Source organism: Paralichthys olivaceus, chromosome 20, assembly GCF_024713975.1.
Source record: "Paralichthys olivaceus isolate ysfri-2021 chromosome 20, ASM2471397v2, whole genome shotgun sequence".
In the NCBI taxonomy this organism is placed as follows: domain Eukaryota; kingdom Metazoa; phylum Chordata; class Actinopteri; order Pleuronectiformes; family Paralichthyidae; genus Paralichthys; species Paralichthys olivaceus.
In genome coordinates, this window is record NC_091112.1 from 15,659,948 (window position 1) to 15,676,606 (window position 16,659).

The 16,659-nt window shown below is 42.4% G+C and overlaps 1 long non-coding RNA gene across 1 annotated transcript in view; it reads left to right on the forward strand.

Annotated features, from left to right (window-relative positions):
- Positions 1-16,659, forward strand: part of LOC138405954 (uncharacterized) — a 58,488-nt gene that overhangs the window by 12,812 nt on the left and 29,017 nt on the right. The window lies entirely within an intron of this gene.

A 16,659-nucleotide genomic window follows, 5' to 3' on the forward strand; every position in this document is an offset into this window, starting at 1 on the left:
CTCTTCTTCATTACATATCCCCCCCCCTGCTAACCCTCCTTCCCCTCTCTTTAATTTCCTCTTTCCATAAATCTCTCTTTGCCACATTCTCCCGCCCCAGCCCCTCTCTTCTTGCCCCTCCATTTTGTAACGGAGGCATACTCGGAGCTCATCGTTTCTGTCGAGCCCTGATTCACTTTCCTGCAGCCCCTCTCACCATCTATCTTGCCAGCTTTTCAGCGAGCGCGGCATCTCACAAACGCAACCTCTCCTGCACCTTCTGAGCTCTTATCTCCTCATCCTGCCATCCGTCTCCATCAGGGCTGACTGCTGCCACTTCGAACCTGTCTGTCCATGCATCTCTTTCTTATTCTCTCCCTCTCCTTCCAGCACACGGATCCCTCTGTCTCTCTCGATCTGTCTCTCTCCTGGCAAACAGACAGGCGCCCCTGCACTACACCAGCGCAGGCAGGAGCAGTGGTGTTGTGTGTGGGGGTTTACACCATTAAAACATTCATTCAACAGCTATTAATAATAGAGGCTGCGCACAGTATTGTTGAATGTCAGGAAGATTAAAAATACCCCACATAGGATTTATTGTACACATGAGACAAGAATTACCTGTCTCTGTGACTTCATTTTATCAAAAAGACACATTGTGGGGGGTGTGAGAGAAGAAATTTCTTAGAACCATTGTTGTGTGTTGTATTTTATATCCAATTGAAATAATTGTAGAAGAGAATAAAGGAATATAAATAATGAGTGATGGACAGACAATGGAACTTGAAGACCAAGTAATTACTTTACTGTTTATTGTTTGCTCTATAGATTTGAGCAACGCCACTACCCATTGAATATATATTTTTAAATTGTTCCTTGTTCAAGCACACTGTGTACTTAATAATAAAAAACCTAATTGTTCGTAAAGTCATATTTATTTTTGAATCAGGGGCCAGTCAGATGTCAGGGCCAGCTGTGGCTGCTGCTCCTGGAGTCATCCCCATTGTGCCATCTTGCTGGTTTACAGTTTTGTTGAATCCAAAAGAATTTTACATTTTGCAGGACAGAGTGTGTACACGCAGTGGCCGGTGACCAGGTGAGTTTGAGCTTCAGATTTAAGCAAAAGTGTAACAGCAAGAAGGGTCCTCCTATATGTTAAATCTGTTATAAAGGGGCAAATGTCTTATATCATAGTAGTATAACAACACTACATGGCCATGTTGACAACTAGCAAAAATGTTTTTTGCTAACATTCCCAGGCTATAGAGGGTTATGATGTCCCCTAGACAGTCATGCACTACAGATGTTGTCAGAGTTGTCAGTGTGTTAAAGGGCAACACCAGGCTTCAAATGCCAGTCAATCACTGTCACGTAACCTCCCAAGTTTAAACTGTGGACAATAAATACAGCTAAATGACTTTATCTATTTTAAAATATATATATATACATATATACACAATAGATGCAGAAAAATCAACTAATTTTGCCTCAAAAAAAGAATTTAAACATCATCTTAACCAAAATGAGGTGTGTGGTAGGCCATCAGTAACATTTATATAATATTGTTGCCTGTGTATGAAACTTGACCTAAAATCAACACCCTACATCCTATTTTTTTCTTTTTTGGGCAAATGAAAGTTGACAGCAAGAAAGTACAATTGTAAGCTAGTGAGAAAAAATAATAAATAAAAATATCAAGAGAAACAAGTGAAGAAGACATTACCCTTGGAGACTGAATGCAAGATGAAAGCCACCCCATACAGGAACAAGAGGACAGAGCAGGGCACATAAGCAGGGAGGAATCAGTGAATCTTTACGGAGCTGCAGCCTTTGCTGCTGAGAGCCCACAGTATAAATCATGAATCATTTACAGTCTCTTTCCCCCAGGAGCCTGTGTTTAAATATTAATGCGCTCCATTCAGATCACAGCCACCCTGACCCGCATAGCTAGGTCTACTCCCCAAGGACGGCATGTACACACTCTCCCCACTCACATGCACATACAAAGCACTTCCATGGATCATCTATAGGCACAGATAGAAAATACCAAACTGCTAAAAAGCCTTGCCATATATCATACAGTCCCTGAGGTATGTGTGCACACATGAACTCCGCAATTTTCTCTGTCCCTTTGCTCAAAATATCTGTTCTTTACAGACCAGCACACACACACACACACATTCATATGCATGTTATTGCCCAATTCTTTCTCATTAGCAGTTTGTGTTTGCTTCAAGACAGAATAAAGGCCTTGTGGCAGAACAGGTGCTGGTTTTGGTTTATAGACTAGCTGGGACTGTGTGGGTGCCGAAAACGGATAAGTAATAATAAGTTCTTTTCACCGTAATTATTAACCAACCAACTGTATCCAGGAGGTCAAGAAGACTTTCAAACCACCACATCCCACCTTTTCTGCTAGGAGGAGTTCAGTTCCCAGCTGTGTGGCCTCCGTTTGTGGGTGTGAAGCTAGTGAGGGATCATTAATGTATTAGCAAAGTCCTTCCCAAGGGCCCCAAAATTTTGGAATTAGAATTTTCTTATCTACCAGGTTTGGTTTGGTTAGTTACAGAAAACTAAGGCCAATAGCTAAGAGCAGCAGTGATACATATGTTCGCCTCTTGGGGGCAGTGCAGAAAGCTGAGTCAAGTTTGAAAACAGTAAACATCCAGCAGACACAGGACCCATTAGTATGAATTTATTGTTGTGTTTCTGACCACCTGATGAAGCTATATCCAATATCCAATCCAATATCTGCTGGAGGCAATATGTAGCTTTTTCACCTCAGAATGCCCCACTCTGCTGCTAACTGTCTGTCCTCTGTCTAGAGCTAGACTTGTGTTGTACAGTGGGCTCATCAGATGTCTTTCGCTGAAACAAGTTGCAGGTCAGAGCTAAGGGAGGCTAAAAAGCTCCATAGAGGCTAACTGCATATCATTTAATGTCAATACAAGTGATCCCTTTAACATTTTTTTGGTTGGTTGGTAGGAATATTGATTAGGGCAATGTTAAGGTAAGAAAAGATAACCGTCATGGTTAAACATCTGTTTTGGTTGGTCCATATTTTTACATTTCCGTTAAAAAAAAGTGCAACCCATGCATTTTGTAATAATTTATTAAAAAATGCGGAGACATTTATTACATATTGTCTTCATTCTGTTTATTACAAAATCCGCCAGATTATTACATAATGAAGTGGAAATGTATTACATTTCTAAGTTTTATAACATGTGTTGTTATTACATAATGTGGTGTTACAAGGTCCACACCAAACTCTGCTAACTAACAGATACACACACAGACAAAAACAAAACCTCCTTGGCTGAGGTAATAACTGATGGATGAATTATTACTAACCGCCAGGTTACCCTCAGACAAAACACTTACTGCTTCCAAAGCCACCAGTGGAGCTTCTCATAGAGCAGCAGTAAGCAGAGGAATGTGTGATTCCAACTGTGAATGCATGGAATTGAACAGAGGGAAAGAACAAAGCTAAGTCCTGTTTCAAAAGATAACAGTGGTATTGACAAAATATCCTTCCAACTCCTGCTCTTCCTCCTCACCAGCCCTGTTTCTACTATTGTGTCTTTCTTGTTAACAATGAGAGCATCCCTCCTACACGCACGGTGAAGATTTGACACTAAAGCAAACATTCCTGACATCTGCCACGACTGTGCGAACATTTCCTCAATCCAGCTCAACTAAAAGATGAAGATTCTTCTCCAGCCTACGCTGCCAACACCCCAATTAGTGTCACCTCCTCCAGTCTGGAACATTCCTCTACATGGCTCGCGTTCTCCTTCCATTTCTCTCTTTGTTCTCCAGCTTTAATTCCCATCTTTTTAGCCTCAGGCGCACTCACACACACACACACACAGGTATCTGCCCCTTTTTCTATCTTTTAAAAAAAATCTCTGCTAGTGTTTTTTTTTTTTCACTATCTGCTTGACTGGTTCTCTCTCAGTGCTCTTTTAATACGGCCGCTGTTTAGATCAATCTCTCCAAATCAATACTTAATATCAGAAAGAATCTCTGGCCTTTTGCTGTATGTACTCTGGCGTATCGTCAAGACACACTGACCGTTGTCTCCGTTCAACCTATTCACACCAAAAGTAATGAGATATTGAATTGGACTCAGACACACTAAGGTGCAGCCAATACTGCACCATCCACAATTGGTGTATTTCTCCCAAAACCATGGTCCAGCAATAAAGCACCTGATAATATTTGACACTAGAGCCTCATTTTTCTTCATTTGTTTCCTACTTTCAGAACAATGTGAGCTCCACACAGACTGAGGCATCCGCTTATTCCTCCACAAGCTCGAAAAGCTGCAAATTGACATTCTGCCATGTGTTTCAGGTGATAAATGAACCCTGAGTTACTGACCTCTCTGCGCTAAAAGCATATATTTCCAACCACATGTGTTTTGAAGTGCCTACTTTCAAATAACTTCTTGTCTCTAAAGATATTCCCAGGCCCCCCATTACCCATGCATTACAGGCCTAAGTGTATTGGCTGAGATGAGCGGGCAGCAAGCAGAATTTAAGTATGTCTTGCCTGTGCTGTATAATTTATCATGTTAGGAGCCTCAAGCTTTTTAATGGTCTCTGCTCTCATTATCCAGTCTCTGTTTTCTCGCCGTGCCTTCTGAGAGTTCCCCCTAATGGAGGGACAAATAGATTCATATGAGATCGTAATTACAGCATTTTTAAGCAATGAGCGCAACCATCAGATAGCGAAAGAGGACAGAGTGAATCTCAGCTGATATCTACCACTGCGACTCCAGCGGGGGGAAGAGAGAACAGTCCAATCAGACAGTGTCAGATTACCCAACAAGCTTGTCCGTCATTTGTCTCCACCGCAGCCTTGTTTCCTGTTTCTATCTGCTTCCTGTCTCGGTTGTGACTGATGGGGCGTTTGGAGGAGTCGAGAATCATGTCAGAGTTGCCAGGTGCTGATTCCTCTGTCAGGGTTGCCAGTTCAGGGCCGGATCTCACTGCCTTTAAATGGATGGCGGCAGATGACTTCTTGAAGACTGATTTAATTGAGATGTTTCTGTGCTAGTGGATGGTTTCATTTGCATATTTCACATATAAGGGGGCGGTGAATACAACTTGAGAAATGGCCTGTTGCTTAATTAAAGGAGAGGAAGCAAACAGCGGCAAACTAAAAAATGTTTCGTGACTTTGTGTTACACAGTTCTACCTTCTCATAAGTGCTGACATTTATTATCAAAGAACCAGAAGAGACAACAAGGAAACAAATAGGATTGGGTTACTGACAGCATATCCAAGACAAAAATCATGTGTCCAAATATATCTGGCAAAGCTCCGCGTGTTGTTGAAACAGGAGCGTTGGATATTCACTTCCCTGCCAAGAGGAGCTCATGCATAAACAACATTCATATTTATATAGGCATCCCTGTGGAGTCCTTCCACTATTGTAGTGTTGTACTAACTACCTCTGCCAAGGGAACATGACAGTATCACCACACCACATGTTCTTAAATGATTAAAATTCACTCTCCTCTTGTAGGTCTCTCTTATCGGTCAGTATTTTTGGTGGTTCTCAGCTGCGGTGAGGGTCACTGGGGGCAGCTGTGGGATACAGATAAAAAATTGTATTTATTGCCACTGAGCTGCCGCACAAACCCTTTGACACACACACACATTTTTTGAGGCTGTCCTCTGGAGTGCCGGGTTGATAAAAACAGATTCCCTCCGTGGCACTTGAGCGTTATTATTCTCTCTTCTTTTTTCCCCTTATCTGAAGCCTATTGTGGAACACTGGGTAGTTATTGGGTTTTGTCAGGAGAGGAGAGGAACGAAAGGAGAGTGGGGACAAGCTTTATGCCCTCATTCTCCGCACCAGTGCCGTGGAGCAAAGCAAACCCACACACACCGTAGCCTCTGCCGACACCTCACAGGATTCAGATTCTCAGAGCAGCTCTCTGAAATGATAACAGACATTTTCTCTAGGTAAGACATTAGGGGAAGACGATTTATTTTTATGCTGAGGTGCTCTGTAATTGAATAAACTGTGGAGAAAATTATATTCTCCTAGTGCTCAGTGGCATACCTTGTCATCGCCAGTTAAGGTCACAGCCGAAACTGATTTCAGAGGAAAATATTAACCTTACCCCACTTCCTCTGCCGCAGACAAGTTTTTCACATAAAAACTGAGGAAAACTGAGTGGGTGTTTTTAGTTCTGAATTTTACAGATACATTTAGTTCAGACTTTTTCCCCATAGAAAAATATACAGTCCGTATATTGGTTTCAGACCACGTCCTCACTTGGTGTATATATTTCCAGTCAGTTCTTCAGGGGAGATAATGTTTTCAAGAGAGACAGGGATCCTCTAAAATTCACTCTTGCAATCCAGTGATTGCAGTTGACCTTGTAAACTTTTCCAGCTTGCAGCCAAGTAAAGTTTCACTCCTGCTCCCAGCTCTGCGATCTAATGAGGGTTTGTAGAGAGAGACGCGTCTGCTATCTGCGGGGCCTTGTTGTGAAATGAAAGGTCATTCTCACTGGATGAGCAACCCTGATACCTCCTATCTCTCCACTCGCTGGCCAACGGGGAAATCAAACGCTATTAGACTGGAGAAGCGTCCTTTATCATTGCGGTCATTACCATCCAAATCATCGCCCAGGCCACAAAGCATCATTTAGCCTCGCCATTTAACTTCTCACCAGCCGTGTGTCAAACATATCCACCAGTGGCAATGTGTCCGGTAATATTGGGAGCTGCGGGGAATTATGCAGGAAGGAAAGCAATTAGTGGGGCCGGGAAAGGATGAAGATTCAAAGGCAGGGTGTGTACAGTTATAGAACAAGGAGAAAGGGGAGCCAGAAGTTAGAGAGCTAAATTACTTATTAATGGCACTAATGAGGGCGACGCAATGGTCTTGAGATGGAGCTAGATAATGTACCTGCTGCTGTGTGATGGAGCTAAATGTTCCATCCTCGCTGATACTGCGGATCCTGAATTGCCAAGAGGGTAAGCTCAGCAAATCTTCCATTAGAAGTACAGATGTGGTATGTGAATCAGTGGTACGATGTATAACACATGTAAGTAATGATTAGAAATCTAGTCATTTCTACACATTTGCTGATGCCAATGCTGCTTCGTTACACTGACACTTTTCATGCTCGCCTCACAGGGTTGGGCCGTCCTTCGTCAATGGCCGACAGTCATCGTAGCATCCAGCATCGTGATCAAACCACACACACCACACACACTTCTTATTCCTAACCTTAACCATGACCAGCTCATGCACAACCCTAACCTTAACCAGGAACTCAGAAATTGTGTTTTACCCTATGCAGTCTATGGTTTTACCTCATTCAGACCGGACGTCTGTCCCTATGATGTCCATTGGTCCTGACCAGGTCAGTGTTTGTGCTAGAAAAAATGAGTACACACATACTAAAATCCAAGTTGCTCTACAATAACGGCGAGAAATAAATTCACTTAACTCGTGGTTGTACCATATTCCTGTCTCACAATATCTTTTAAAGAATCTGAGAGCCACACCAACCAGAACAAAGCCGGCAAATCAAGCATTAGTCCTAGATGATGTGTCACAGCAGTTTGTTCATTTAATGTTCATTCTAATTTTTGCATCAAACAAGAGCTCAGGTTTTTGACCTGATGTCATTATTTGTGCTGCTGAGTAAGTTTTTAATCGTTTTCTCATTTCGCAATTAATTCATAGGGTCACTTGGCCGACACTACATGCAGCTGTGACAAAACAAATATTCTCTGAATTGAACTTTATTCTGTCCAAGCATGTTCATCATTTATCCGTTGGCACAATCTCAGGAAATCCAATCTATGACAGTTTAAGAATATCCATCCACAGTAGCTTACACAATCAGAGGCATACTAACACACTAAGAAATTTCTGATGGATGCAACAGCCATTAAAAGTTTGCAGCCTTTCTTCACTATGTGTTCCCAGGATCCAACTTGGATGACAGACGGAAAAAATGTCTTATTTATTTATTTTTGAAAAAGTGAGCGTCAGTGGCCTGGGAGAGCAGGGATAACGGCGAGGAGCTTTTCAGCAGTTCAAGAGCCGCTCAGATCAAGATTTTGAAAGGAGCGCCCAGGCTGCCTCTCTTCACTTCCATTTAAGAGGGGCAGCTTTGCTGTAGAGTTTTGTGAGATGTCTTGTCTTTTTATCAGGGGTTGAAAAGCCCCTGTGTTTCCTCGCAGCATGGCTGGTGCTAATTAGTTTAGCGCACACATTACCCACGAGGTCTGTGAACCTCTGCACCCCACCACGACTGGGTGAGTGAGTCAAGCGAAGATGAAACAATGATGAAAAAACCTTGGTGGATGTTGGATATGGAAGCAGAGGGATGATGAAAACAGGAACCCAAGTGATTTATGATTCATAATAATGTTAAGAAAAGATGGATGTGAGTTTTTTAACTACCACTAACTTCATTTACATGTTTTGTGCATAATCATGCTGCTTGCAGAGATGTAAGAATCCTGTTTTCAACGTCACACAGATAAAGAGGCTCTTTGCCTGTTGAAAATATTAAATACTTGATAAGTTTTAACAATGGACGATCCAAGGTTCCAAAAAAATAAAATGCAAAGTGATGACTAGCTTTTTAATGAACACTCGAACAACCGGCGCCTCTTTTTGCCTTTCCTCAATCATCATGCACCAACAGAGACAGCACTAATTCACTACTTTGGTCCAGCCTTGTTATCTCTCATATTCAAATGCTGCAGTCTCTCAGGAGCAGAGACATCCTTGAGTCCAACTGATCTTTGTCTAACCCGCAAGGCCAAACTCTCGGCTGTCCACACCAATCGCCCAGGTTCGTATCCCAACATCACTAAACTCCTTTTTCCCATATAAACATCAAGGGCTTCTTTTCCCTTGGAAGAGACCCGAGGGGAAAAGGAGCCAGTGGTGGACAAATACAGAATAATTCTCTCTGAAATGCCAGAATTAATCAGAGTCTCTTTTGGATGCAAGTTAACAAGCTATCAAACATCAGGCACCCTCAGCTGCCACGAGGCTCTGCCTAATAAAAAGGATGGATGGAGGAAGAGGAGGTAGGGGCTGAGGCGTTTCCAGGTCAGGGAGGTAAAAACGCAGCGTTGTAACGGTCTGTTCACAGCAGGGGTTTACCTGGTAATTGGGATGGAAGAGTAGTTAAAGTGATGGGCGGTGGTGTTTGGGTTGGAGGGGGAAGTTGGAGAAAATGAAGGTCGGGATGTGGAGGAAGGAGGGGAAAAAGAAGGACACGGGCAAAGCAAGGGGGCTGACGAGGAAGGGAGCAGAGGAGATTAAATGTGGATGGGGAAATGAAAGGAGACTGTAGAGATGGGGCCTGGGGAGCGATCCAGGTTAGGCGGCATGTGGAGGGAGGAAAAATTGAAAAATTAAGGGAAAAGGGGAATGAGACTGGAGGAGCAATTTTATTACGATGCATTGGGATGGGAGAGGAGATAGTGGAGTTCTATGTGCACCTAAAACTTAAAAGGGGGGCAAGTGTGGCAGCAATTGAAAGATGAGATTGGAAGCAGTGAGGTGCTTGTTTGTCTAGGGTGGGGGTTAGTTGTGTTGGGCGTATATTTGATAGAGGTATGAGAAATATTAAGGTGGGGCCAGGGAAAGGAAGATTGCCTGTTTCGGATCTTTTTAGTGAGATTTTGCAATGTAATCATAGGAAGAGAAAGTGGAGGTGGCCGTTGTGGGTGCTGGGGGGAGGCAGATGATGGGGGAGGAGGGTGCGCTCAGGGAGGGTGGCAGGCGGACAGGGGGAGGGAAGGGACGGGAGGCGGCAGACGAGAGTAATGACAGCTGGGTGGAGGTAGAAGAGATGTGATTACACGAGCAGGAAGGAATTCAGGTGACGAGAAAAGTCGCCGGGAGGCTTGGGAATGAAAGATGCAGAGGAAGGGGGGAGGGGGAGGAAGGAATGTGCGCGCGTCATCCGCCCTGAATCGTTTAAAGCGTTTTTTAAAATACCTTTTTCCTCTATTCACAACAGCCTCCGATGCCGCTGGTCAAGGCTAAAACTGCAAATCGCATGCATGTTAATTACCTGTAGATTATTCATCCAGCCCCCTCTATGTGCACAAAACGAATGCATATCTTTGGCGCATGTTAGAGGCGGAGGCAAGCAGCACCCCACCACAAAAGCCTATTACAAGTCCTCACCAGCAGCTTATCCCTCAGCATTGCAGGCGAGATTGTGGCAGAGCGAACATGAATGGCTTCTCCCCGCTGCAAAATGAGAGACGCTAACACCCGCAACCATAACCCACTTCTTGCCTCGCGCACAATAGAGCCTTGGAGGAGACGGTGCCAGAGCAGTTAGAGAAACCTCTGGCATCCTCTCATGCATTAGCGCCCTTCTGAGAACATTTGTTTGACATTACAGCAGCCGTAGACGTGATGAACGGCGTCCAGTTAGGCAGCGTTTCAACAGGGGTGATGGGAGATTATATTTTTATTGCAAAAATAAAAGGAGATGGATGCCTTTTGAGATTTTTATCTGCACATGAAAGAGGAAGCTGCTGAGAGCTTATCACTGTCAGAGCTCAACAGCGTCTCTATTTCTGTCTGTGTCCAGCTCTTCCTTCTGTGTCTGTCTGAAAAAAGGCTCCAATCAAAGCTCTGTTTTGTCCAAATGCAAAGTCACATCCCTGCTGACAACATGATGCAAATAGGAAAGACAAATGTAATGTGCTGTATGCTGTCAGAACAGATCTGCAGATTATAGACTGTGCACACAAAGCATGTTCTCATATCCACCTATATACTGTAAACACCACACTCTTTACCTTGTATGTGAATGTGTGTACCATGCTCCAGTTGGATTGATCTCAATGAGAAATATTTTCCAGTTTAGTTGTTGTAGTTTTAAATTTCATAATAAATAAAGAAATGACACCAAATACAACATGACGTCTAACACTGGTGGATCAATGAAAAACATACATATAATAATTAACAATTATAATAATAATAATAACTTTATTTATAGAGTACTTCCCAACAGACAAGTGCTGTACAACAAGAAAATAAATGGATTTAATACAGAAGGCAGAACATGTATAATAATGGTATAATAATTCTAATCATAATAATAATGAAGATAGGATCAAAATAGTCTGACAGCACTTTTAAATTCAGGAATATGCCTGACAGGAAAGTATGTTTTAAGCTGAGATAACATTGTCAGGAGAGGGATATGAATATTTGCTTCAGTCTTAGATGAACCAACTCCTAAGACAAATGTTATTCTATGCGATGTGTATTCTACGAGGAGTACTGGGATGCACAGGGGTTACTGCCTAACTTAACACTTGAATGCCGGCCTTTAGCCCATTTGGTGTATCTCAGCCTGCTTCACATAATCTCTTCATCCAGCTAAATTGATTTCTCCAACAATTCAGAAAGGCTTATTTTTTGTTGGATCTAATTTAATACACTGACTTGAAATCCAAAGAAAAAAATCATTGAAAATATCCAGTTTGAGGGCATCGGAGGGAATGATCTGTGCCATCAAGCTGGAATCCAGAGAAACATCTGAGGTTGGACATAAAAACACCAGAGTGACTCATTAGATCAGAGATGTCAAACTCAAGGCATGTGGGCCCCCTCCGGTCCATGGTGGAATAGTATCTGGCATCCCGCAATAAAATATCATATGTCTATCTTAACTGGCGCACCGGTGCGCAATGTCCAGCTAGACGCACATGAAGCAGATGAGCCTTCATCTCCGCTCCCCGAGTGGGAGCCAGGCAGCGTGCACGGGCTCCATAGGCCGAGCCACGGTGCGCAATGCCCGGCTACACTCACACGGAACGAGTGCCCCTCCTCACCTGCCGAGTACTTGGTGTTATTAAGTTATTTGCCCAGTGTTCCAGAGATCCCAGTGCCTGCCCCGTCAAGTTCACTCACAGGCTTTACTCTGTGATGAAGACGAACAAAAACCCACACAGGAGTCGTCTCACTGATGCACACCTTCACTCCATCTTGAGTGTTTCCACAGCACAGATCCTAACACTGAACATTAATGAATTGGCAGAAAAGAAAAGATGCCAAACATCTGGCTCTGCCACATGTAAATAAAAGAAGAATTTAGCCGACCTAAATATGTTTTTACAATATCCTGTCTATCCTGTTAATTAAATATTGTCCCTGTTTGGCCCCTGACGTAGTCCCATTTTTTACTTTTGTCCCTCTCTGTGACTGAGTTTGACACCACTGCATTAGATGGTCAAGGGACAAACGGCTACAGACACGTTGGACCTTCATCAAGACGCCTGTGTGTTTCAGAGAGAGAGAGAAAACAGGCACTGATGCTCCTGTGTGTGTGTGTGTGTGTGTGTGTGTGTGTGTGTGTGTGTGTGTGTGTACGGGTGGACATGTGCTCCTGTGTGTTAGGAAGCAGATGCGTCTCCATGTGTCGTGTGCGCGTGCGTGTGTGTGCTCTGCTAAATAACTCAAAGAAGCTTTGGCTTTCATGTGGGGTTTTTGCTCCACGCTTGTCTTAGGGGGGCTGGAGGGGATGTAGCTGTGCACTCACCATGACAAACATCAATTATTAAGAATCTGCTCAGAATGCTGATTTACCAAACACAAGTTTATGTGTGTGTGCGGTCGCTTTTTGTTTCTAAGATGTTTTGTTTTGAGATTTGACTGCACCCGGCTGGATTTATTCACTCTCATCACTTACGGCTAGATTTTACTGCTCGCCGACGAACTGTCAATTTGTCAGCTGCCAGGAACCGCTTTTATTTCTAATCACATCAGCACTGAGACTAACTCCAGGGAGCCAGCAGTCATAATCAATTCTTTGTTATTAATAATTAATTCAGCCCGCGTGATAAAATATTCCCTATCAAGTGCAGATGTTAAATGTAGATTTCTGAGAGAATCAAGGAAATTGAGCCACATATTTCTGTTTATGCCGCACATCATTTGTCTTGAGAGGGATGCCGGAGTGAAGGGGTCATGTTGACAAGGTAGACAACACTCGCTGAGACGGGTGGACTCGGCACATGCTCCCTGGGATACTGATCATTAACATGTGAAGAATGAGCACGCAGCAACATGGTCAGGAGAGGAAAAAGGAGAAATGAGACAGAGGGTAAAAGGAAAAAAATAAGGCTGGAAAGCTTAATGATAGCGTTGCAGACAGCAGACATGGGGTCTTTGCTTTAGCTTTACATGTAGCACACTAATTGCAACATTCCTGCGTTCCTGCCAACACCCTTCACTACTGAAACCAAGAACAGAGACAAAGCAAAACTGTGGATAAATATTCACACCTCGCAGAACGACACCCAGAGAGGGAGACGCAAAACCCTCATTGTCTTTCTTTGTTAATGGTGGAAGAATTCTCCAGGAATAAAAGACAGAAGATGGAGGGGAAGGGGAGAGGACTGAGAAATAAAATATCACCTTGATCAGCTCAGTATACTCTGCGTGTTCACTTCCTGGGTCAGCCTCAAGGTTAAGATGGCTCGTTATTTTTTATGGTACTTGTTAAAGACGCAGAGAGCTTGTGGGGATCTATATCTTTTGTATTACATATATATATATATATATATATTTTTTTTTTTTTCTCTTTGGCACAAAAAGGTGTTCGACAGGGCTCCATTCATGGTCCCATCTGATCCTGTTTGTCTTAAGTGTCCACACACACACGTACAAATCAAGGTGACTTTCACTCAAAACCCTGAAATTCATTTGTTTTTTCAACTGAAGAGGGAGATGGTTGGGCTAGATTTCCTTAGAGGATCATTCTGTGTGTGTGTGTGTGTTTGAGAGAAAGCGAGAGAGAGTGAGAGAGAGCCTGTATGTTTTAAATACAGCCTTATTACTTTTCAATGACACTCCAACCCCTTGTTTCATTATTATTTTTCATATTAATGTTCAACCTGGGACGGCACAGTGAATGACATTGAAATACAACCTCCCAAATGAATGTTTTGTTTACCTTTCATGTTGAAGTGCACAATGTGCCAGCTACTGTTACTGCACACAGACAGATAGAGGCGAGGGCGAGCGTTCTCAATTTATTTCTTGTCTTTCTGTGTTGTGCGTTATTCATTATCTCAGAGTAGTTTTTATTCAAGGGCATTATTCAGAAGAGGGAGCTTCTTGTCTGGATACTGTGCTAAATTAGACTCGTGAGCAACCGCAGACAATCACTCCAGCCCGTCATGAACTTGTTATAATACAGCATCTGAGTTCTAAAGTTGGGTCCCGCTTTGAGTGTCAGTTCATTAAGAGACTTTACATTCATTATTAATTTAGGAGAAATTCTCATGGCTCAAGGGGGTTGAGATGCCCATGTGCATATGCAGCATTGTAAAGTAGAATCAGATTTTTTTGATTGTGAAAAGACAGTAATACAATGCGAGTAAGGAAAAGAAGAATGGATGTGCTCCAGACATTGTGAGATAAAAGGAAAAGTTTGAAACCTCCACATTTAAGATGTCCATGCAGTATTAATACAGTAATTATGCCTTGAGTGATTTACAAAACTGCGGGTATTTTTTTATACATCGCATTTCAGTAATTTCGAAGTTAATGAATCGTCTTTAAAAAAGTCTCAGACCAGAGTTCACAACTTTTCAAAATGATAACTCTAATCCTGCTCATCATTGCACCCACAAAAAGAATGTTGTACTTCTACATAGTAAATTATACTATGAATGTTCTTTCCATGACAGGGATCAGTCTGTGTCTGTGATGAAAAAATGAAATATCAAAATGATCTGTCTTTGATATTGACCAGAGGTTTGACCCAGTTGCCGGCTGCTGCTGTAATTTATCAGAGGATGTAGAGGAAGACATATTCAACTCAGTCCACGGACTGAAGGCACACTGCCCCACCCCCACTTATGGCTACATTGACAGTCACCTGTTTATTCAGTTGATATTAACACTGAATGTATCGTGCATTCAAATCGCACAAACTTTGGTACAGTACTGTTTGAAGCTGATAAGTTGAATGGTTTGCAAAGTATGCGTTCAACAGACAGACAGATGTTTGTGGAATTAGTAGGTAGATTGTAGACTCTTTCCTTTGTGTGGTTTTATTTTCACGTTCATGGTTTCCTGCTGTTTGTACCCATCCTCATTTGCTGCCTGTTCCTGACTGTTTTGTTGGGTGGGCGGGGCTTCCTAATGTCTAATTGTACGTCAATCCATCTACTGGCCTGAGCTTCCTCTTCTGTTATTAACTATCATGCCTGTCTGCCTGAATATTAACCTCAGGGGTATCCACCGGTCTCTCCATACCCAGGATACAAACATATGTATGGGAAAATAGAGCAGAAAAATAGAAGATCATTTTATACTGTTGTCTCTTTAACTTGAAATTTCTTTATCAACAATTTAAAGTCTTAAAGACATTTTTGAATTTTGAAGCTCCTGAAAACGGTCAAATTTATTATTCTATGAGGTTAAATATGCTTTACTACATACGCAACATTAAAAATAGAAAAGAAATAAAGAAAAGAAAATATCTAATCCTTAAAACACAATATGTAACACAGCACACATGCACTATAACAACAAAACACGTTTTAGACATGGGGCTGTTTACATCAAGTTACAAATAAAAAGTGTATAAAAGTAAAGTATATGTTAACACTGCCACCAGGTCAAACAACAAACTACTGTTGTGTACACCAGAGGGGTGAGCTATAGTGCTGTTTAACACCACACTGGGTTTGGGTCTGTTTTAACCCAATGATTTTTTTTATGTCCAATGTCAAAGTATCACATAATGTCCATTTATCTGCATCATGAGAGCTGTTACACGGTGGTTGGATCACATGTGATTGATGGCGGTCTGTCAACAGGAGAAAACAGCAGAACAATTGTTAAAACATTTGGATTTCAATCGTTTTATCCATGGAAATGATTTGCTGGTTAATTTTCACAACTTTACAATGCTGGGCACATTCATCTCTAACAGTGCATCATATTCTGTGAGAGGTCCATATATTTAGTATGAAAAATCAAGTAACTATTAATTAAAACGGTCAGATTAATGTAGTGATGTAAAAAAACACAATATTTCCCTGTTAAAAGTGGTGCAGTAGGATCATAAAAAACGCAGAGGAGAATTATCATGAATACTTGCGTGGAGCAGTCAGGGCTTTGGTGTGCAAAAGTCATTTTGTTGAAGGTAAAATATAATCTCAGATTTATTAAAAGGAGCAGCTTGAGTTGTAATTTGCGCCTCACTGATTAAAAAGGATGCAGAATGGAGGGAGGCTTGTTGTAGCTGACATGTTTGGGAATGTAATTTTAAGCCTTTTTTTTTTTTTTTTTACTTCAGCGGCTCTCAGCTGTTTGAAGTGTGCCTGGAGCCACGCCAACCCCATTACTCCGACAAGACTGTAACTCGCGGCCTCATTGACAGGGATGTGACAACAAGTATTTAGCCAGAGCGGAAATCATTCATCGTTAGCCACGGAGCCATGGAGGAGACAAACACATCTGTGCCGGTGATAAGGCCTCGTCGGTGCCCCTCCACGCCACTTGGCACCTGTTTGGCACAAGCTCTTTGGCTTCCTCACCTCTGGCTTCGCTTTTGTGTTTGGGAATGCTAATTAGCAAATGTCCTTCACAAATCTTTGTTCTCCCCAGCGAGCACGCAGAGAGAGACAGAGA